Source organism: Mastigoproctus giganteus, chromosome 12, assembly GCF_048544385.1.
Source record: "Mastigoproctus giganteus isolate SK-2022 chromosome 12, ASM4854438v1, whole genome shotgun sequence".
Taxonomy (NCBI): Eukaryota; Metazoa; Arthropoda; class Arachnida; order Uropygi; family Thelyphonidae; genus Mastigoproctus; species Mastigoproctus giganteus.
Window position 1 is genome coordinate 125,694,961 of NC_143586.1, and position 24,153 is coordinate 125,719,113.

General features: G+C 37.6%; 1 protein-coding gene across 4 annotated transcripts in view; it reads left to right on the forward strand.

Annotated features, from left to right (window-relative positions):
* Positions 1 to 4,097: 4,097 nt before the first annotated feature.
* Tsp74F (Tetraspanin 74F) overlaps positions 4,098 to 24,153 on the forward strand; it is a 124,848-nt gene continuing 104,792 nt past the window's right edge. Inside the window, exons 1-2 of one of the 4 annotated variants that reach the window (XM_090386337.1) lie at positions 8,365 to 8,448; positions 21,779 to 21,999. The gene's annotated coding sequence lies outside the window, so the exon portion shown is untranslated. Of the gene's footprint in view, positions 4,154 to 8,364; positions 8,449 to 9,916; positions 9,944 to 12,931; positions 13,045 to 21,778; positions 22,000 to 24,153 lie in introns of those variants that run through there. The other 3 variants (XM_090386338.1, XM_090386336.1, XM_090386340.1) reach the window with 3 other exon arrangements.

Consider the following 24,153-nt stretch of genomic DNA (forward strand, 5'->3'; position numbering starts at 1 on the left):
ACAGGGCCAATACTCAGACCTTATTACGAGTAATTTGCTCATTAAAATTCGTTTTTGTTTTGAGGTGTGTGTGTGTGTTCTATAAACGGAAATATTGATAAATATGGTTTCGAATCCACACTTAGAAAAAGGCTTGTCATCTATAGAATTAACTTTTAGGTTTGGACATTAGTTGGATGTATAAAAAATTATAGATCTCCTCACGAAATAATAGTTAGAAATCGAAGGAGATAATTGATCAGATGACGCTGCAGCATATATTTTAATTTTATATTTTTTCTAGATAGCTTATAAATTCTGAAATAGGAAAACAGATTAAAAAAAATCAATCAATAATTTTTCTAATTTGTTAAGATATCTGGACGTATCTTCTCTGACGACTGAGGGAATAGTAATTCTTGAGGTATCACATAAATATATGAACAATAAATACCAAGCAATTGGACGAGAAAACTATGGGACGTTAAGCTCTGCACGAAGCAATTCCAAGAATGTAGAAAAACAGTTCTGAGACTTGTCCAGAAAAAACATTATATGAAATAAATATTGATTTCTGAATAATCTATCCCAGACGTTTATAACTAAAAGGATTATAGGAATAGATCGTCCAAGCTCTTTAAAAAATCTTTGGGAAATTAATTGTCACCCTTCATTTGCGCGTTTTGTGGTATATAATTTTGTACCTTATTCAACTAAGAAGTACAGCATTCATGAATAATTGACAACTCACGGTACAAGAATCTCAAATCAAATTTGAGACACCTTCACACAGAATTTCAAATTCCACATTCACACAGAATACCAAATTCCAGGATGAATTAAATAGCAATAAAAAACAACCTAAACGAAAGTTAAATCAGTTGACACATGAATGTCACCAACAGGCCGAGTTTAGCTAAACGCAGATTCGCTGTTAAAAAAAAATAAATCTGTAATATAAATATTCTTTCGAGGTTAAATATAGATACTGTATACTGCAGAAACAGCTGGTAAGGAATTAAAATAGAAATAGAAGTAAAAAAATCGTTGATAGTATTATTGCTACAGAGAGAGAAACTCCAAGTGCATTAGAAACAATGTTATTTCAACATCAACGCAACAAATCATCTTTCAAAATAAAACATGCTGACGAGTGCCAATAGTGTACGTTAAAATAAAAGTACTTAAAAAGAACTGCTTTGAAATAAATTATCTTTACTCATATCAGACAACTGATACAATTGGTCATATGAACATGGTGCTTTACTGTCACTAATAGCATGGCCAGGCCAGGAAATGTCTGCTCTTTTGAGAGAAGTCTGTCGAAAAAGAGAACTATCGTCAACCAGGAACAGATGTGGACGAAACTTTATCCTGCATGGCTGTAATAGGCGATTCTCAATCCGGAATGAGAAACAATTACGTGTTCTCGCCAACTTACACAATTAACAAGAACAAAGTGAATTGGCAGATTCTTGCCAACTCACTATTGCAAGGAACGAAGTTAAAATGAAAAGTTTATCATTCCTGTTCAAGAGCAATAGGATATAATAAGTTTGCACCTTTTGGTGTGAATGGAGGTCTCAACTTTGGGTGTGGGGAGGAGATCTCAGCTCAAGTGGGAACCACAGAGCTGAGACCTCCTCCCCACGCCTTCTTCACGGAGGTTCAGCTTCGTGGTAAGAGCTCAGGTTAAGTTCCACATGGTGTCGAGAAGATAATCCTGCCATAACTCAATTGATTATAGAAATAATATTTTCGGTTATGAATATTCAAATTGGATCAACCAATTTATTTGGCTGTAGGCTGGGGTAGGCTGACCTCCTCAGTCATACAGTTAAAAGTGACTGAGGCAATAAGGGAGAAAAACTACCCCAACAGCACTTTTAAGAAGAGCACATTTTTCACTAAAAACATGGCGAGAACGATACATTTAACATTTGCGTTACGTGCCGAAATCACTGCCTCATGAGACCATTCGCCCCGTCCCTAGTTAAAGATTTATTCTGAGAAAACTATTCATGATGTTCACAATATTATCACTTTTTTGATCACCATAAGGAAACTGTTCGACTCGAATTTAGTCTTGTGCGAAGAAAGTTAATTCCCTCAAAGAAATTTATTCCTTCTTAGCAAAGAAAAATTTCGGCTAAGATCCAATGCTTCTAACTATACTATGCAGTTTAGGAACATAAACTGAGAACCAGATGATATCTGTAAAATCTTTATCAGCGACATGTCAAATCTTAGCAACAGAAGAGCATTTCGTCGAATTTACCTTCAGGCAAATTTCACTCTTGTAGATCAGAGAAATAAGTCACCCCCCCCCACGCCTCTCTTCCGAATTATCTTTTTACCGACAGCTATAGTCCGCATCCTTGTCATCATTTGGTCATACTAATACTAGTACATCGAGTGTCATTCGTGTAAATTATGTGTTCCAAAGCTGATTGGTTCGTTTGATAGTGAAAAATCTGGGGAGAGACTTTACACGTCCACAAGAAAAAAGTTCATTTGTTAGAATCCCAACGACTCCTTTTACACTTTAATTACACTTTCATTTTAATTCAGGTGTCTCCCGTGACAGTGTACAGCGCCACTTGTCACTTTTTTATAGCGGGAGTCGAATCCCATCGCAGACCGAAGGAATTCGAAATCGCCTTCAGAAAGGGAAGGGGGGTGTTTAGCCGAGTTGTTCAGACGGAAGTATGTACTAGAATTTCTCCCCTGAGTTATTCCATGGTTTTCAGCCTGAATACGTGCAAATGTTGCAGTAAACGCCCGCACACTTTTTCAAGATAAAATATACTGCACATGATCAGTCGCTGTGATTATTCCATTCGAATAAAGCCTCTGTTACAAAAATGATAATCGTTATTTATAATCCAAATGATGGAAAGTCATAGTAATGAAAGCCTCTGGAATGAGAATGTACTTCAGGCATTTTGTGTTAGACTTTTTACTTCTCTTCATCCTGAAAATGCTGAGTTTTTATCTGCCTTCCTTCCCATTAAGTTTAAACGTCCACTAGGCGTGCTACTGTGTTTCTGGAGACAACAGAGAAGAAACGTTGACCTAATAAACTGCTGCCCAAGCCAATTAATAGCAAACATTAGCTCTGGTAGAGGTCTCTGCTGCTGCAGCGAAGTTTCTTGTTCACACCTCGAGTCGTGTCAGCCACCAACCTCGTTATGTAAGAGACCGTGAACACAATAGACGAGCACACACACACACACACACAATTATGTTTGTGTGTGCGTGGCATTCCTACTAAATCATGGATTTGACGGGATGATAAGCCGCGAATGCACACTATTTCCGGATAAAATAATAAAGGAAAGAAATTGAGGCAGGTGAACAAGGATTGATCACCAGCACGCAATGGATTCGTGGAATACTTGAAGTCGTGTCTGTTTCTATGGCTACAATAAATCTGTTCCTGTTTTTCTTTTTTTATTCTTTTTTGTTTTCTTATGAACGCTGAAGTTTCACTGACTCAGTCTAGTCGGAAAATGGCAGTTTTGGCGTGATTTGCAGGATCGCGTGTCAGCAAGTGAAAATGGCTAACAAAAGACCACAAACGCGATACACATTGGCAAGAGGAAATACAGTTCAGTGCTGGTATTTATCTTCCCCATTATCATATAGTATATGGGAAATACATAACGAAACAGAGTGAATTCATAGAATGGTTTTACAATTTAAGAGATTGATGTCTTTTAAAAAGGCAAAAATATGTTTGACCTCATGAAAACGTAAAAGTATTTTGTTCTGTCTATTTTAAAAGACTTGTCTTTCCGACACAATACACATAGAAGAGAAAACGGCAGGCTACAGCAAATAGCTGTAGCCTGCCGTCTGCAAAAATCGTACGGAAATAATCCTGTTAAACTGATTTACAACTTGGTTGACAATTTTGAGCTTAATGCTGTTGACAATTTTGTCAACCAAGTTGTCTCTGGCTGTTGACAATTTTGAGCTATGCTCAAAATTGTCAACAGCCAGAGAGGCGTGTGGAGGTCATGATGCTAAGACGAGCGGCGTCTTTTGAGACCACAACGAAAATCACGTCCCACATTTACCATTCGTGAATAGATTTTAAAACCATTCTTATACTGACCGCTCGATATTAGACTGAATCGATAACTATGGCAACATTTAGAAGATCAACTCGGTATGTGAGAGGGAGGTTGCTTTCTATAGCTTCTCTCTGTGTGTACATTATATCTAAAATTTTTCTTGCTGCATACTTACTGTGCTCTTTAATGCTCGCTCTCTCTCTCTCTCAATTTTACTCAATGAATCACGAATAGTTAATAAATGCAGAAAAGTTAATGTGCAGAAGAAAGAAATTCGAGCAGCTTCACTAATTCCCACAACGTACACGTAGAGGGGAGTTGTATATATGACTCACTTTACGTATAGGTGGTTGCAGTTCACATCTCCAATGTAGTCCATGTTTATCTAAAATCTTTTAAACGCAACTTAGTTTTTCTAACCAAATCTCAACCACCACTGATGTCACTTGCTTAAATTATTCCTTTTACGATTTCTTTCATTCTTATTTTTCAGAGCGGACATAACATAAGAACATAACCTATTTTCTAATCTGTAATCACTCGCTTTTAATCTTTACCTTTCCTAATTCCTCGGAATATTTTGACTGATCCATATGAAATTTGACATTTATTTTCGGTTGGCTTCCTTTTCAGACGCTTTCGCAAACTCCAAAGCGCATATTGCTCCACCAATCTGTGCACGCAGGTTAAAAAGCAACTACCAATTTAAGAAATAAATTTTCATAAAATTTTACATTTAGGACTCTTAAAAAGATTGCAATTTAGCCATCTTAAAGTTCATTAAACTAGAATCGGCAGGCAATAGAACAAGTTTTGTTGGATCCTGGGAGGTTTTAGATCCACTTGCGATTCCATAGTCCCTCAGTTTCCTTACAGAAACATTGCGATAAATTTTAACAGCAGCTCTAAGATTTTTCAAAATTTCATGACATATTTAGAATATTCTTCGAGATTTCTGTACCAAATTTTATGTCAATAGCTAACCCATTTTCTATGTTAATCCTCCTACCCAATTAAAAATAACTGCTATACAAATCCCACATACGGCTAATCACATGATCATGTTTTGACAAACGCTTCTTAGTAGAATACAGAAATTTTTAACCTCTAAGGTACGGTATCACCAATGATGGTGTTACAACACTACGCATCTGAAATGCAATTCAACGCGTACGTTACTTGTTCCAAATGCAGTGATCCAGTTCATAGATTCCAAGGCATTTTTATTGCTGTGTGTTGTTCTAGTACAAATTGTTCACTTACCTACTAGAATCGTATACAATTGCTTGACAATAAACCTAACATCATTTTTCCATTCGGCTTCAGATCGCAGTTTGCTGATGATCTTTTTCCCATAGAGTCTCCTTTATATTCACTCTAATGGAACCATCTGCGTGCTTTCATTACTCAAAAGAAAAAAAAAAGCGTAATAAATGACACTGTCTTCATAAAAAAAGACAATAGAGCTGTCACCATCATCTTTACTGAAACGCATTTTGCAGGAATGAAATCTTTTATCCATTTTTATTTGATCGACGTTTATTTAGATTAATCTGTTTTCTGTTCGTTTTCTGCATTATGCGAGCAAATCCGTATTTAGACATTGGACTCAAAAAGAATTCAGAAATAAATACAACTCACTTTTTTTCAATTTGGGTCTATTGAAAAAATTGTAATTTAGTTACCAACTAGAGTGAGAGGTATGCAATGCACAAAGTTTTCAGTGACCTTTTGCAACACCATTGCGTTGGCTAAAAAAAAAAAAAATCGTAAAGCTATTTATACATTTTCTATTTTGATTTTGTTTTCAAGAAGATAAATTCAAAACAGAAAAAAGAATCATATTTATATATTCGATTTAGCGTTATTTGGGACAATATGTCTCAAATAACGCAAATAACTATTTTCTGTTTTAATTTTGAGATCACCAAAGTGACCCTGAAAAAAATTTCGAACACAAAATTAGAACAAATATTAATTGTCATAATTAGCACTCTCCAATACCAGTTTCACAGAAATTTAGCTTCCAGTCGTATCATCTCCGTGGAGTGTCCTACTGGCGTTTGCTACAAATCATTTTCGTTCACTCCATGACTGCATACGAGTTACCTTTACTCCGTATCAAACGCTACCACTCAACTGTGGCTTCAATTTACCTTGGTGCTAATGTAAAAAAACAAAACTGCCACCCAGGAAGGGAAAAACAGATCTGCAACGAGAACAAGCTCATTAGTCTTTATTTCTTAAAGCTTGGAAAGATTAGCTGTGACCTCACCTGTTATGTGGCTACCTGCCGGTGACCTAAAACAGGCATCGAGTAACCCGGAATAAAACATCATCGTACACAAATTTGTTTATCTATTTGCCTATGAAGTGAAATAAAGACCCCTCATTCCCCCCAAAAATCTTCCACCAATTGAAATATACAGATTCAAAGTAAACTCTGCATTGCCACAAAACAGTGAGCGAAGTGCAATAACTTCTAGTCCTATTGCCTTGTACTTTGGTAACAATGAATTGTTATCACGCCAGACTGCAGCTTACCACACTCCTCGAAGAGCCTCCTCAGCTGTAAAAGAACCGGTAATTAAACGGGCCTAAAGCTGATTTACGAGAAGATCAAGAAGCATTATATCACTAGACAAGCAATAAAAATCATGGCATCCCTAGTACAGAACTACACACACATAATTGGATTACTTCTGAAGACAAAAAAAAAAAAAATTAAATATATATGTACATCACCTTCTTCGTGATCGTGGATAAGATCAAATTTAATTACCTCACAAATGATTTCCACGCAACATGTATTAATTAACATTCCTCTACTGAAGCGAATCAAATTTTATAGCCTCAGTCAGTTACAATAACGAACACAGATCAATAATTATTAGGAGGTGATCTACTTAGTAAATAGATCATCATCTTAACCCTTTATCTAAGGAACTGTTGTACTCGAGAGGAGAAAAAATTATGCTTTTCCGGTTTAACACCTCATAGTTAATCATATACTGTGTTGTTATGTTTCAAAAGAAATATTAAAAGTTTTATAAAAGCTACCAATTCGTAGATTTTCATAGATCTCGACATGTGTGATGCAGCTTTGCGATTCACTACTTAATAATCTGAAAATTCTCAGGATTTTCTGGCTCAGAAAATATTTCAAAACGTAACACGTTCAAGCTAGCCACCCTATGTCTTTAGTCTTACAAATTGAGTTCTTTATAAAAAAGAAATGGATGCACTCTGTGGAGTTGGAGAAGGGTTTGTTCGGTGACTGAATGAATTCGTTACTCGTTTGAATTTTCAAAGAGAAACCGGCCTTAGAACCCACGTAGTGCAATGACGAGTTATGGTTGTAAACCTGCAAACCGCCCAACCAGAGTAAGACTAAAAAAAAAAAAGTCTCTCAGAATAAAAATGTATTTTTGTTCAGATCTATGAGTGAGCGAAGTGTCACAGGTCATTAAAATCCCCCCGAGACTTTCCTTGGTATATTTTCGGTTCACAATTCGACCTTGGTTTGATATCATTTTGTTCAGATAATCTGTTGCTATTGTTTTGTTTTTTTAAGGTACAGTTGAAGTTTGTAATTAAATGGTGGCACCATCTATTGGCGACTGTTAAATTTTATTTCTTTTTACTTCATATGCCTAGAAAGACTGAAATAATCTGGGTTTAACTCTTATTAATTACAATATTAAACGTAAATTCCTACTCCTGTGAAACCCCACTGAATGAAAAATCAATAAGCATAAACCTTGCGATTTAATTTGTATTGGCTGCTCCGTTGATTGCCTTTCTGAAGAGATAAATAGCACTTTCGAAACGAAGTTCATCGGGGCCCGGTAGCCGTGTTAGCTGAATAGCTAGGCTGTGCTGAGTGAAGTAGGCGGGTTCGAATCCCGCTAGCGATGTTTGCGGGTTTTTCCACTCAGCATCTTGAGTTAGTCGGTCTCAGGCCGTGGTCGTGAGGTTTCCTCCGGGTACTCCGGTTTCCCCTCACCAACCGAAAACCGACCTTAGTACTCAGCAGAACACACCAGTACACATTTTTCTTCAAAATTCTTCACATGGGGGTTTTTCCCCATGTGAGGAATCTTGAAGAAACGGGGAGGGGTTTTGCCTCGGGTGGCTTACCCACTCGATGTAAGGAGTACCTCGCGTGGGTAACCCACTCCATGCCGCGACGGGGTTGCTTGCTTGCTGTTAGTATTCTTAGTTTTCACTCATATGACAGCCGACAGATGGCGCTGAGGATTCAGTGTTCCTTTAGTTTGCGTTGAGTGGAGAGACTGTTGGGTAGCATTTAGGTAGCTTCAAGTTATTTCATTACCTGCGGAAGAAGTAGCAGGGATCGTATTTTCTTCGTAGTTGGAAATGTGAGTTGGTAAGCAACTTTACTTGTTAACATTCAGAGATTTCATACGGATTTCCTAGTTGCTGTTAAGCTTTCATTTATTCAAATCGCTCTCAATGAAAGCTTAACAGCAAACTAGGAAACTGTTAAGCTTTCATTTATTCAAATTACTCTCAATGAAAGCTTTACTTTTGCAATGACAAGTTTCATTAGCCTTTCATTGATATAAATGTCTTCTGCTGCGCTCTGTAACGTGTATGTGCGATTCTAGAATATTTGCTGATATTCCTCCCTTCTCCATTGTAATCTTTACTTCGGGCAGTAAATATTCGTGAACATCATTTAGATGTTCATTACTGCTTGAAGTAAGGAATTTCCCCACCACGTACTTTACTATGACTGACGTAGTGATATTACTAAGATTTATATAAAAAAGAAAAGCTGAACCACGTTACAAATACAGCAAATTCCTTCTGTCTTTATAACGACTAAAAATGATAATCTTCACTTCAAGCAGCACGAATGTTTCATTGTTTTCATACTAACGGAGCTAATATTCATTCACAAATGCATCTACTTCTGGTTATGTTCAATTTGAATTAGGTGTACAAGCAGAATAAGATTCAGTAACTATTGACAAAATTCCAAGTGGGTGAACCAACCCTGTAGTTTGAATTAAGAATTCGTTAAAGGTTATTTGAAGGACTCGGGTACACACTACCAAACAAAATGTAGCTGATAATATGCGTGCAAAAGTAGCCCACACGGTATTCTTAAAAAAAAAAAAAAAAACTGGGTTAATGATAATCAGTTAGTTAGTTAGTCAAGTTAAGTAACTTCTTCAGACAACTGTATTATTATGCGTCGCAACATATTAATCATGTGTGTAAGAAATATAATTAGAAGTTGCTTATAATTTTTTGGAAGGGGGGGTTGTATTCTCACTATCATGCATTTTCTGTTGTTGTGGAAAACGGGACTGAACTGGAAAGAAATCCGCACCACCGCCCACACCAAAATTAAAAGCATTTTTATTCAGTTTTGTAAATGTAGTTGAGACTCCAGAGAATGTTGTTTAGATGACTACGCATGTGGGCAAGCGTAAAGATTAAGGTGAAGTTAAAAATACCTCAAGAGCATAATTTTTGTTCATCTGCTCACACTCACCCAAAGACGAGGGAAGTTACAACTTTAATTCCCAACCCGGAAATCTCCCCTTTTGATCAAACGTAAACCTTCCCCAAACCTGTCGTGTCATAGGTTGAAGTGCTCTTACGTCATCAAATACGTTCAATGATATCTAAAGGGGGGAGGGGTGCGGTAAAGAATCCTCGGTAGTGGGACGACGCGTGCCACTCACCAGTACGGCGCGAACTTTTATGACCAAGTTTCGGGGAATTTAAAGGTAAACAAGCTTTTTCGTACCCGATAATCCGCTGCACGGGAATACCTCACCATGTCAGGCTTTCTGTAACGAGCCAAGCCAGTCCAAAGGTGAAGGAGTGAGAACGTTGTAAACGAACAGGTAAGTTACGAATTATTCCTTTGAAAGTACTTCTCTGTGTCGGGGGCAATGAGCTCGGAGTAGTGTCGCTAGAGCAACGCGAGAGTTACGAGGAGAGTTCGGAGTTTACCTACACGTTTGCTAGATGCGCGCTGAGAATGTTTTTTTTGCACATCCGTAGGTTGCTGCTTTTGCAGTTTTTGCGTGTGTGTACTTCTGCTAGTTAACGATTTGACAACGCCGATTTTCTCATTCAAACTTCAGTGTTCTCAAAATTAAGTCATCCTAAATAATTTACTCGCGGTACTCTCATCACGTTTGGAATTTTGACTGCGATTAATTTATAACGATTTTATAATGAATCATTCTAATAAGCGTACGTTTCTATTCCTACTTTTTTAGATTCTCGAGTTTTTAATTATTCCAGGATAATCAAACGACTTCTGCATTATGTTTAGAAATTTTACGAATTATTAAAAGTGCATCTGCGATATAACTCCTTAATGGGCAAATCTACTGTGTGCGTAAGAGCGAGCTTAAATTGTACTCGTGGGACCATTTAGCAAAGAGTTCTTAGGTGGAAAGTTTCGTTGACGCGGTGCTTAATAATGAAAAATCCTTAAATGGACTTCTGACACAATATTGTGGGGTGCTTTTATGCCACCAAATGCGCATCTGGCAGAATTGCGCAAATTCAAAATGGTGCAAGAAACACTGCACCAGTTCCATATGGCCTTTATATTACTTATTTTCCCGATGTCGCGTATCCTGCCATGTGATTTCCTTAATTCCATCAGCGTCTATTTTGGTTCCTGTTTTGACTGTTGTGGATGTGGCTTGCTCTGACCATGGATAAAGCTACCAGATATGGTCATTACTAAAATTAAATTGGCTTCAGTTTTTATACACTTTTGCATGTTATCAATAAACTCGTATCATCAATATCTGCAGATAAAGGCATAATTTTTAATTAAAATAATTTCAATATAGTTTTTATATAATTCTTACTCTTAATTCCAGCTATACTATTGCTCTGCGCAACATTAACAAAAAATGCACATTTGATTTTCCTATTCCTGTATTTTGGACACCTCTTCCTTTAACAGAATTTTTCTTAGTGATATTTTTCTTTCTAGTGATAAACGTTGTACATTTATGACCGGTTTCTGCGCTAACTAATTTCAAGCCTTGAGGTTTAAAATTCGGAAAAATTTGAGCAATGTCTTGAACGTGTTAGCTGAAGAAACAGATCACACGCTAGCTTGGCAAAGGAAGTAGTGTTCCTCTGGTTGAGAAAATACCCACTCCCGGCATTTTTTATTGTTAAAATTTAGAGCCCAATTCGTAATATAAAAGACAGAAAAGATGGGGCCCTAAGACGTTTCGAATACCGGGTCTCCAATGGAATAAAGATAGCTCTGTCTATGACGATCGTTATTGCAGCTTTATTCTCAACTGTTTTTAAAAATCTTTGCTAAATATTACTTCGAATAATTTGAATTTTACTCAAAGGATATATCGTAAGATGCCAGGACTCAGTTTGAACCAAAAAGGCCGTTACTTTCCAAAAATTAACATGAAATAATTTCGCATTCATAACTCGTAACGCGAAATTTTGAAAATGCCCATATTGGCCTTCCCCCCTCCCCATTTTCCAAGATCTGTTTAACACTAATTACACATTTCCTTCATTAATCGTACGTCTAGGCCAGCCAAATTATAAGTTCATTGTAACTAATGGTTGACACATCCAATCACGGCAGGTAGTTTTCGTACTTGTCTCGTAAGGTCATTCATATCTTGATGGTGTCTGTGACGCGTCTCCAGCGCGACAGCGCTGGAACATAATTAGCTGTCTGAAGGAAATTGATGTAATATCAGTGGAGATAGATATTTAATAAAAATGAATGCAGTGGCTGTAATAGTTCTGCGCGAATGTCTTAATGAATGTCGATACAAAACTGTCACCGAGTGTATTTTGAAGATGGGGGAACCATTTGAAGGAGACTTATTTCTTCTTCCAGAGCCGACCGAAATAGTTAGGATAATAAATATTATTGTAATTTATCTTTCCAGTACTTCTAAAGTGAATCTGTTAGTCTTAACCCGTCTGAATGAAATCCCCTCAGTTGATATAGGAAACGTGGACTCTTCAAGCGAAGATGAGTTGGCTTAAGGGAAGAAAAACCGAGGAAGGTTTTGGGACTATTTCATATATCTCTGATGTCGCACTTGGTGCCACTATTTCAGAAGCATCAGTTTCTTTGGTGCTTTTGAAATAAAGTTGCATACTCCTCAGTGTACCTTTGTTTCAAGACAATCAGTAAATCTCCTGATGACGAAGCAATTTTCTTAAACCAAAACATCTGAGATTTCAACTTCATCCTCAATACTTTTCCCGAATTTTCTTTCTAATATCGAAGAGAAAAAAAATATATCTAAGAACGAATCTACAAATTCATCAAATTGATGAATTTGTAGATGAAACACAAGCGCAAAACTGATTTAACGCGAATTCCCTATTTTTTTAAGGAAATTAAGATATGAAGATGAATTATTGGTGAAGCATAAAGCTATCAACTTGAACGCGCGTTACATCTACAAGTGTAATCTTTTCTAAAATGTCGTCTTTTTTTCCTCATGTAAGCAACAAAAGTTAGTTCGAAGTCGCTAGACAAGGATCTCCCCTCCTGTTTCCAATTTGACCTCGAACTCTGTCACCAAACATTTCATTACCTATTGCTTCTTCGGTTCTAAGCTACCTCCACCTGTCGGTAGCTTCGAGATTATTCGGCTCCCAGAAACATTACGCAACTGTCACCCTCCGAATATCCCTTGGCATTTTTACTCCGGCAGAAACTGGTCAAGGTCACACCCTGCCTGTTTCGAGCAAGGCACAACCAGTCTCCGACCTTCACAGGGTCGACGGCAATATAGCAATATTCTGAAAGAGGGCGCGTGAACAAAAAACACTTAAAAACAGGAGGGTGTTGTTAGTGAAGAAATGTATAGAAAGTAAGTGTGCTAACAAAGAAACCAATGTCTCCACTCCATACTTAAGTTTTTTTTACTGGATTGTGGCTTCGCGACCATCTTCAAAGCTCTCAACGTTGCCTTCGTAGGTAAGTCAGTAGAAATTTTTGCATTCATGACCGAGACCTACCTTATTATAATTAGTACGAAAGAATAAGTGGAATTTTTTGCACACCTCTTAATTATAAATTTTATGTACTGATTTGTCTCTCGATAAAGATTGACGAAAAGTTAGGATATAATAAACATTAAAATTTTTATGATCTTTTCAAGATAAACGAGGAATATAAAGTCTAAATTTAAATTCACCAACGACAGTGAGATTTAAAAGAAAAAAAAAGTCTGTTCCACGCGGGCTTGGTTCAAGACGCTTGACTGTCAACAGAAACGCGAGTAGAAATGTGACCTCGCGTTTAAACACTTGGCTACAGCGGCCTTAAAATAGAACCATCTACACCAGATATTTCCAGGTCATCCTCCTAAATATTAACCGAACTTAACACTGCATAATTTCGGTGATCGAATGAGAACCTATACAGCACTTGTGTATTGCAAAACTTCTTAAATACAGCTCGCTTTAGGACATTTACCGACAAATCTATCTCGGATATATAGTTAGATCCCTGGAATACATGGCAAAAACCAAGAATTACTGTCAACCACCTGCCTGTTAAGGCGCCAGAACCGATTTATAAATGAAATGCATGATAAATGTGAGATATATGAAGACAAAGAATATCTGTATGAAGATGGATATTGATGGATGAAGATGGAAGAAAAATATCCTGTTACATCATTCAGACTCGTAAACTGGGATTTAAATGGAATGACCGTTCATCAAGCGGAATCATTATAAACTGCGTCTTACGTCATCACCCTGCCTTAGCCTAAGATTCAGCAATCTGGTCTAACTCGTTGTAAACTCCGATTAAAAATTGCTGAGGCCAGCATACTCGGTAAATTTAGATCACAGAACATGAAATATTCAACATACCGGGGGGGGGGGGATTTAAACTGGAGGAAGTTAATGTGCTTGCGCACGCAGGTATTAGGGCTTGCCTTAGCTTCTGATAGTTAGGATTGCCAACCAACAGTCCAAAATTTGTTACAAGTCAGGATGCTTTGTGTTCTTATTAGAATTGTAAGGAGTCTCCTGACAATGTAGAAGAAACCAATAACATTGATTTGTACGCGTGTCTGTCCGTACACATATAGTACCAATATGGTTGAACAAAAGGTTAAAATTTTGTTCTGGGTTTATCGAGAAAACTCAATTTTGGTGCATTTATTTTAGTAATCCCAATTATAAAACAAATTTCATATGTCGTGACATTCACGTGTCATACATATGAATTCTGCTTTAAAATAAAAAAAATAAAAAAAGTTACGTGAATATTATTGCGCATATATTGCAAAAAAAAAGTTGGGCTTTACTTCTATAGCAATAGTCATTTTAAATTAATCGAATTAGGCTTATTTTCTTCGTTTCGACATAAATTTACAGATTTCATTCCAAATTCGATAAGCATCCCCCCCCCCCACACGTAATTCTCACTCAAAATTTAATTGATCTACATCTTACTGTGCCGAATTAATGGTTGCCTTTGGATGCGGTGATGATCATCTCTGAACATCTTTAAAGTAAAGATAATTAGATTGTTTAATATTTTTTCGTAATTGCTCAGTTTTGCAAATCTTTCGAGTAGGTAGAACATATCTAGCGGTGAGTGGGCATTTCCCCATCCCGAAAGATTCTGAAAGACATGGCTCTCTACCCACATTCGACTTCCCACACTCCTTGAAATATCTCTTGGATACAGTACTGCTTACAAGGGCGATTGCGATCCCACAGTTGCACATTATGAACACATACAGGGGCGGTCTCAGAATTTTAAAAAACTTCACTTTATTTTGATCATATGGAGTGAAGGGAGCTATACCTCCTCTAGCTCCTGCCTGAGCTGGATTCATTCATACATATGTATCCAGGAGAAGAGGATGAATGGGTGATCAGCTTTTATATAGATAGACTTTTTTTTTTTTTTTTTTTTTTTTATCTATATAAAACTCTGTAGGACACCAGCATGCAATTAACAGCGCTGTTGGTTGTTGCCTTGGTTGGAATTCATCAGTTTGAATCAAAGTCTATTATATCACTGACATCGTTACCCTTCGATTCATACCGGAGTCAATTTAGAACTGTTTTATTATCTGGCGCCATTTTCCCCATCTCTTCCTCAAACCGAAATACCTGACCTGTATACGTGAGTGCACACACCTAAATGGGGCACCACGTTGGAGGTTACGCCACAGAGGTGGTATATTCGCCGGTTAGTCGGGTCCCTCTTTAATGGACTTTGTGCTCCTGAAGAAGCCATAATAGCAATAATACTAACATCTTCCTTTTCCACTTCCTCTATGCCGCGTATCGCCCTCTGGTAGCCAATACCAACGCTATATTAACTGTTCCGTTTTGGTAAATGGGCTTTTCGTATTCATAAGTGTTCTGAGGCATAACTGGGGTACGACGAAGGTGGCCCTGGACACAGGTGCCAAATGCAGTTGGATTTAACTGAATCTATAATTTATTTTTAAAGCACGACAATCGCTATTATTGTGATAAATTATATAAAAAGCATCGTTTTATGGATAATAATAATTTTATATTTATTAAATTTATGAAAACAAATACTCATTTCTGTTATTTGACCGTAGGCGAAAACGTTCCTAGTTACGAGTCCGCTAGTGGTGTTATCTGCCATCTGTAAATTTATATAGATGAATCTTTTCGTTTGTGTTTATCATAGAACAATAAAGTATGATGAATAAATCAGAGTTTCAAAATACATTGTCATTCCAGTAATACTTATTTAACTTTACATAGCATAAGTCTACTGAATTTCCGAGTGTGTTGTGCTCAGAGTGCCCTATTACACTGCCTATGCGTAATAAACAGTAATGCATTAGGATCGTGTTGAAAAATCCATCTTAGGAGCTAGTTACGTAAGATTATAAATTAACAAACGTTCTTACTATCAAAAACTAAGATATTTATTTGATGTAGGAGAACACTAAACTCTTCCTGTATGGGTAGGACAAGCGACAACGTGAACCATTACGTGGTTACAAAGTATATTTGTGTGCGTGCCGAGAGAGAAAGTAATTTCGCATTGCTATTGATAATTATCCAGATAAGCTTGAGTAGGGCGTAATAAACAGTATTACTTTATGTAGCGTATCTCGGGAATTGCATGTTCCGAACACGTTGCCCTATAAGATCTCTATCAAGCAGTCCGGTAAAGCACGCTTCGCTTCCTGCTTAAATCAGACCAATCTCAACCCGTTTAGCACTCTACTTTAACGAGTTAACTCCAGAAACCCCGATTTCCTTCGTTCATTTCCTATGGAAGTTCATCCCTTATATTAAGAGCTCGGCGGATTTTGAGAACGTGAAGTTTCACCAGTTTCCTACGCTGTAGTCATGCAATCCCTTAAGCATACCGCTGATTATATAACTTGTCTAGTATAACTGAAGTTTTCACAGTCCTCGTGGACTTTGTAGTCCATAAGGATCTTTCGTGGTTTGGAAGTTTCGAAATTCCCAATAAGGCTTTCCCAGTGCACAGAAACATTAGGTAATTCAAATTTTCATGACACGTAAATATTTACCGTTTTCAAAGTAAAAATCAATAAATCTATCCAAAGATTTTCATGCTTTTTAGACGCCATGTCCAGTACACCGAATTTAACTTAATGAGGGAATCATCTTGTTAAAAGAAATTTCTCGCATATGATTCCTAAGATTTGAGATATTAGAGTTTTGTAAATATTGTACACAAATCCAATCATTGTTTTCAGTGACAAAAAAAACACTCATTCCTTAAATAGGCATTTAAGGAATGCCTAGTGAATGACTGAAATACGATTCTGATTTTCTTTCGATCGTCTGTCAAACTGCTGCCTCACTTGCTCCATTGTTAAAAAAAAGTTTTTTTTAGGATGCATCAGATTAGTTTTGACAAAAACTAAACTGATGAATCCTAACACATCTTTATTAACATCTGTTTTGCCGATAATAACTAACGTGAGTATGCGCGTGTAACTAAATGACAACATGAAAGGTTTTTTTTCTTTTTACCATAAAAAGAATGAAAGGTTCAATCTACAATATCAGATGACGTTAATACAAAGAAAAATATCTTCTGCTTTCACTGGACTAGGGTAGTTTTAGAAATGAACACACAGAGCCTGTGTACACCATTGTGCAATCGTGAGAGGGTCCTCAGCGAGGACTAAATGAATTATTATTGGCAACCTTCTGGAAAGTCCTAGTTTGAATCGTGTGTTGATGGGACAATATTAAGGAATTTTCAGTCGGAATGCTGAGTTTGCTGGTCTCGGGCTTAGGAGTTTGGGTAATTTCATTCCGGTGTTCTATATCAAAGTAAGCGATTTATAGAGATCTAGATTGCAATAAACATTGCATGGTTGCCTATTAGAAATTCAGATGTATGAAACTCTTTGCCAATTTTTTTTTTTTTGGTATAAGTTAACTTCATTTTTAATGGCAATAAGTAATGGGCTAGAACCTTGTAACCGATGCAACGAGTCTGCCGGAGACGTATACTATTAATCAATATAAAGCTGAAAACACGTAGCTGGTAATCGGTGACATTTTATTTCAAAGTCGTCTATTTTGAACGGTCCTGTGGTTTTTCTTCTTGTTTCATACGTTCATGTGATCCCATGAAAGGTGTTGATTGCTACAGACAGCAGGACGGTGGCCGTGGAAGTCGGAATCCGCTAAGGAGTGTGTAACAACTCACCTGCCGAAGCAACTACCCCTGAAAATGGATGGCGCTCCAGCTTCGAGCCCATATCCAATCCTCTGCTTGCACCTTCACGATGATGAGAATGTTAATAATCCTGGGTATAACCTTCATGCACAAGCACACTGTGGGTGACCACCCAGGTGTGAACCGGCGTAAGCAAGGGTCGAGTTGTGGCTCCCCCACACCACATGGAGGTATGTCGCCCCTCTGTGTTACCAGGCAATACTAGGTAGTAGATAACTCTCATCAACCGGTGCAATACCACCACTTTGCTTATTGGAGGCTTGAAGTGGTGGAACCGATGTTTAGTCTCCAGAGCTAAGTTCCGGTAAACCTTTACCCATCTCTTCCATCATGCAGCATGACTGATGACTTTCGAGGTTCTGATGTGAACATCCAATGTTCCTTACATTTCGAGGGTACAGCTCTCGCAGGCCGGCCGCTAGTTAGTACACCGGACCGAACTTATTGGTAACTCTCTTTAGGAGGCTTCCGGATCAGCTAGTGTATAATCTTGCTACCTCTATTCTGCCAGATAGTGACCGGAGGAAGTCCGAGTGGTGTGTATGTGGAGGGCATTGTCGATGCCACGTTATGTCAAGGATCTGGGTATATTCTTACCATGTGTACGCCATATCCAAAAATTTCATTACTTCATACAGCATGTCTCCCCCCCTCCCACTTTTTCTTACTGTTAAATACACCATGAATTGTCAAACTAATAGAGTAACCTTATCTGCGAAAAGATCTAAACCTCCCAAACACTTCCTAGTTTATTTCACAAATATACGTGGTGGTCTCAATTCTAATCTTAACGATGTCCGTTTCCACTTGCAGTCTTCCAAACTCCATGTACTTTTTCTGACAGAATATCAGTTATCGGTTGATTCAACCACTGCTCATCTCAGTTGCCCAAATTATTCACTGTATGATTCCTTTCGCCTCAAAGATGGTACTTGTGCTTATGTCCGTCCGATATTCCCTGTCAGAGACTTGGAATCTCCTCTTTTAGATCTTCTCTGGCTTAAAATCTCTCTACCTCATTCTGTCAAATTTGTCTGTTGTCTCTACCGTTCTCCCAACTCCACTAATCACTTGGAACTCTGACTTCCTTTCTTTGCAACGTGACTTTCTCCAATCCAACATTCCTAACAGTGAAGTAATTTTCCTAGGTTATTTTAATGTTCACAACTCCAGCTGGCTTCTGTTTTCTAGTCACACCGACCCAGCTGGTCGAGATGCTGAGGCTTTTGCAATTACTAATGACCTCGCGAAGATTGTTCATTTACCTACCAAAATACCGGACAATTCTAACCATACAGCCAACATGCTTGGTCTTTTTCTCACAAACAACCCTTTTAAGTACACGGTCAAAGTGAGTAGTCCTTTAGGCACCTCAGATTACAACTTGGTGATTGTCTCTTCTCCAATGGAGGCTTTATCTCATGGCTGTTCCCAACCTCGTATTGTTTAGCATTAGAAGAATGCAAAACGGGACGACCTACGAGATTTCTTTTCCTTGGTCGGATTACTGTTTCAAAACTTCTGATGTCAATCAGAAGTTTTGAAACAGTAATGAATGTGGAATGCAATGTGATAGCACATTGCATTCCACTTTCCATTTTGAGAAACCTTGCCCTGCTCAATCAGCTTCAACTTCTCGATCTCCAGGTAATTCTACAGTGAGGCAAAGACAACTTAGTTGATTTCAATCCTTCTAAAACTCGTCTTGTCTTATATCTCGTAGAAAAGGATTCTTCTGCTCCTGTGCTTATCTTTAGTGACGCTGCGATTTCTAGACAAGATGATCTCTCTTTTGGGGATTGCCCTGACTTCTAATCTTTCTTGGCACAAGCACATTACAAATATTGCTTCCTCTGCATCTAAAAATTTGGTTTTCTCTTTCGCTCTCTGCGTTACTTTTCTTCCAAACAGCTGTTCACTCTGTAAAAATCGCAAATCCGCCCTACCATGGAATATTGTTTCCACATTTGAGGGCGGTTGCCCCAAAACCTCTCTCAGGCTTCTAGATTCCATTGAGAAGAGGGCAGTTAGGTTAATTAATGACTCCTCTCTAACAGAGTCTCTTCACTCGCTGTCTCATAGACGTACTGTTTCTGCTGCATGCCTCTTCTACAGATACTTCCACGGGCAATGTTCTTCTGAACTGGCTTCTGTAATTCCCGCTCTCTCTTTCAAAACAGTCCGAACACGTGCCGCCACCAGCCAGTATCAATTTACTGTCAAATTTCAAACTCACAGAACCAACTTTTCATCCTCGTTTATTCATTCAAATGCCGTTTTCTGGAACAACTTTCCTTCGTATGTGTTTCCTGAAAATTACAATCTACAGAAGTTCAAGTCCAATGTCAACAAATATCTTCTTTCGTCTTCTGAACCTCCAACCCAAGCACGGTACTAAGTACTATAGGCCCCAATACCTCTCGTCGTGTTTGGGGTTTTCATAAAAAAAAAAAAAATGTGCAAAACCGTATGCAATACGAAACTAAAAGTTTTAAAAGCATGATCACTTTCTTTCAGCTGTGGATATAATAGTACAGAAACAATTAAAATTAAGTTTAAGCAGCCAGTTCAGTGCTCTTTCATCGTACTCCTGTTTTAAGTGTATTTATTGTATCAGTTCTTAACACTTCAATTATTTTACTTTATAATTAGGAAGAAGTCTCAATACATCTTTAACATTAAACCTATCAGTTAATTTTAATAAATGAAATTTTTAAATAAAACCCACCGTGAAACAAACTTTCACGTTAAGTTTTATCATGTTTCAATGACCTTTTCCTTGCATGGAGGCAAGGAAGGTCGCCGAAACAACGAAATGATATAAAACTCGTGAACCAACCGGTTCAGTGAGCATTAACAAAGGCAGTAAAACAATCCTCCATTTTTGTGCAGAAAGGGGATACGTCAAGTTCCAGAAATTTTAGAGATAACATGTCCTCCTTGACATATGATCTCTCCTATTATTTGTTAATTCTCAGTTTACATCATAGTTATTTGTGGAATGATGGTAGGACCACCTCAGTGTTTATTTTCTGAATGTTCAAGTGTTGTTTTGTACCCTCTTTCGTCAGTCAACTTTACCGACTAGTATTGACAGTAGGCAGCAGACAAAACAGCCATCTTAGATTAAATTTACTTCCCGTGAACGAAACGCTGATCAAAAACTTCCGGGTAGAATTCACTCTCTTGGAAGTTCACTTTCAACTAGATTCATGGAACTTTATTACTCTCAAGCGTTTAGGGCATAAGCCTCAAGCTATGAAGGAGTCTAAACTATGTATAAATATAGTGCAAATGCATCAGGAATACATAGCTGTATCTGAATAAATCAGATATTAATAAAACGGCATCGTTTTAAGTTATATCTCATATTGTGAATACCTTCACAACGAGTTGCCATGATATTGCACTACTTCGAATAAGTAACGCTTCACCTAAGGAGAAGACTAATGTTACTTATTCTCAGATGGATACCACCACTCAGACGGCACCGTTTCAGGGCTATTTGGCCCTTCTTCGGTGGGTGGGTAGGTACCCGAGTGATGCAATGATGGCAAAACAGTTATGAAGTATAACTCCACAATATGAGAGATGCCTGATGGTGTATCATGTATTTAGACTCAAGCGTTTAGGGCATAAGCCTCAAGCTATGAAGGAGTCTAGACTATGTATAAATATAGTGCAAATGCATCAGGAATACATAGCTGTATCTGAATAAATCAGATTATTAATAAAACGGCATCGTTTTAAGTTATATCTCATATTGTGAATACCTTCACAACGAGTTGCCATGATATTGCACTACTTTATTACTAAAAGAAGAAAGTTTGTATTTGAAATAAAGATGGGGGAGGGAAAAGGGAGCGTAAACTTTTTTTTTCAGAATTTTAAAATTAAATGTCTCATCTACCCGTCCACTGTTATACTTTTCTAATTTGTAACGATGTCATTTGTTGACCTTTTCCAGAAACGCGAGGAATTCTGGGATGCTAGTAATAATGAGAGGAGAGCTGCATGATCGTCTTCATTCGCAGCCTGGCTACACTCCTTGTTAAATCAGTGTTCCCCGACTTCTGGTCGATTTTGACGTCACAGCAGGTGTAGTCGTAGCGACCATCGGAGTTCATAACCTTCAACCGCCAGTCTATCATTCACCCGATTGAAAAGCCTCTGAGAAAACAAATAACTGTAAGTCATACATTTATTTCAGTAAATAAGATGCTACTGTTCTTTTGTGCAAAGCACAATTGTGATTAAGTGTGCTTGATAGTTCGGGAGACAACTTTTGTCTCTTATCTTAATTCTTTTATTTCTTTTTAGTACGTGAAATCTGATTAATAAGGAATTTCACTCCCTTTTTTAGAAACCCACGTGAATGATTTTCTACTTGAACTATCGAACGTGAATAAATCATTCTGCGATTTATTTTCAGTCAGCGTGAACGGTGGAATAAATTTTTTGTTTTCATACCTTCAGGTCCTGGCCGAAGAGACCTAACTTCATATTGCTCAGCAACAGGGCTAGAGGTTTCATAACAATACACAATAGGTTGTGTGTTCACTGGATGAAAAATACTGTCTTGTCTACACGGTATCTGGTTGTTAACCTACTTTCTGCTATGTAATGTGGAGTTTTTGTATTGTGTGTATCAGGGACATTAGTACTCGCATTTACAATCGGGCATCCCGCGTATTTCTGATGTCAAAACCGAATTACTCTTGGAAAGAGTGTGTATTGTTCTCAAAGGTTTCATTATTTTCGAACAAAGTGAGCAGGTTAGATGTTTGATCGTTCAGCAACTTAAAATGTCTGCCGTTTTTATTCCACCCTCACGATTCCTTTCATTTATAGACGATAAAACTTCATACTAAAGTTCACATTATTGGAGTTAATCACGGAACGTGCTAAAGTCAGGAAAATGATATTACCGACAAGTCGTTCTCATTTCCAGTTCGAACAAATAAAAATAAATTAAGTGCGTAATTTGTATCTCATTTTTCTTTCTGATACATGCTTTATAATTCAGTAATACAGATTAAGAGGTAAAATAATCTTTAAGATATTCACTTGTTAAATCAGTATCGATTTTTTAGTAGTTATTGGAGTAAGAGTTAAGCCTAACTAGAACATGTTTCGTCATAAGGTGCCTCAACATCTTAAACCATATTGCGCCAATGCATTCATGGACTGATTGATCTTTATGATAGTCGGAATAAATCACGTGGGACATGGAGGCTCTGCTTGTTCTAGTGAAATTGGTTGGTTATAAGCTTCATTAAAACCTTTAAGAACTTTTCCAGTCACCAACGGAATTGAACTCAGACCTTTCCAGATGAATAACAAGCAGTGAAAACACGACATTCTCACGAGGACGCTAGAATCTGGAATGATGATATGAATTGATCAGTAATGATCGCTCTTTTTTTGTTGTTGCTGTTTTTTTATCACAATTTTCCAGTTTCAAACTTTAAGCTGAACTAGTAACACTATCAAGAACAGGGAGGCCATGTTGGTTTTTAACCAACATGGCCTCCCTGTTGCAATTGCTGGAGGTTACCTCAGTATTTTTAGATCGCGCCATATTAGACTCACAGCCTCCGCCATCTCCTGATATGACTCGCCGGTGTTGCGAAGAAATAAATTAAGAAACTTAGAACATTGCTATTGCGCTCTTCAACTTTTATTGGGACACCCCACTCCTCAGAAGCGATGGTTAATTTCACAGGTCACTTGACAGCCGTCGTAGTTAACAGTAAGATATACACTTCTCAAGAATTCAAGATTTTTTTTTTCTTTCTTTCTTTTTCATTTCGCTAGTCACAGTAAATGGAGAAGAGGGTGAAAACTGTTGCTGGGATAGGCGAAAAGATGAAAAAAAAAAAGATCGCATTACGTAATTTGTGCCCCTTCTTTGCAAAAGATGTCTTGTGCGTACTCATAAATGCCAAGAAATCTCGTGCTACTTACAGAGTAAACCATTTGAGTTTACCGCTAAATTTTTCGGAATCTAATTTATAATTTGATAATATCAGTCATATAAATTAGACTTATATTTCTATGAAGTAAATTGCAGGTTGGCTTTTCCGGGTGGTCGCAAATAGAAATTTAAACGTTCCACTCAATTTGTCATTCACATTTCCAGTGATTGTACCATGCGACTTGACAGCGTTGTTCCTTCAACTCCATCCAGAATATTTCGAAATTTTGCTTTGCTATCCCTGACCTAACAGTGACAGAGCCATCACGTGGGACCATCAGTGACCATTTGTTTGTCCCAGATGCTGGAAAGAGGAAAAAATTCAAACATGCTGCCAGGTGTAACGCGGAAACACAGTGGCGCCG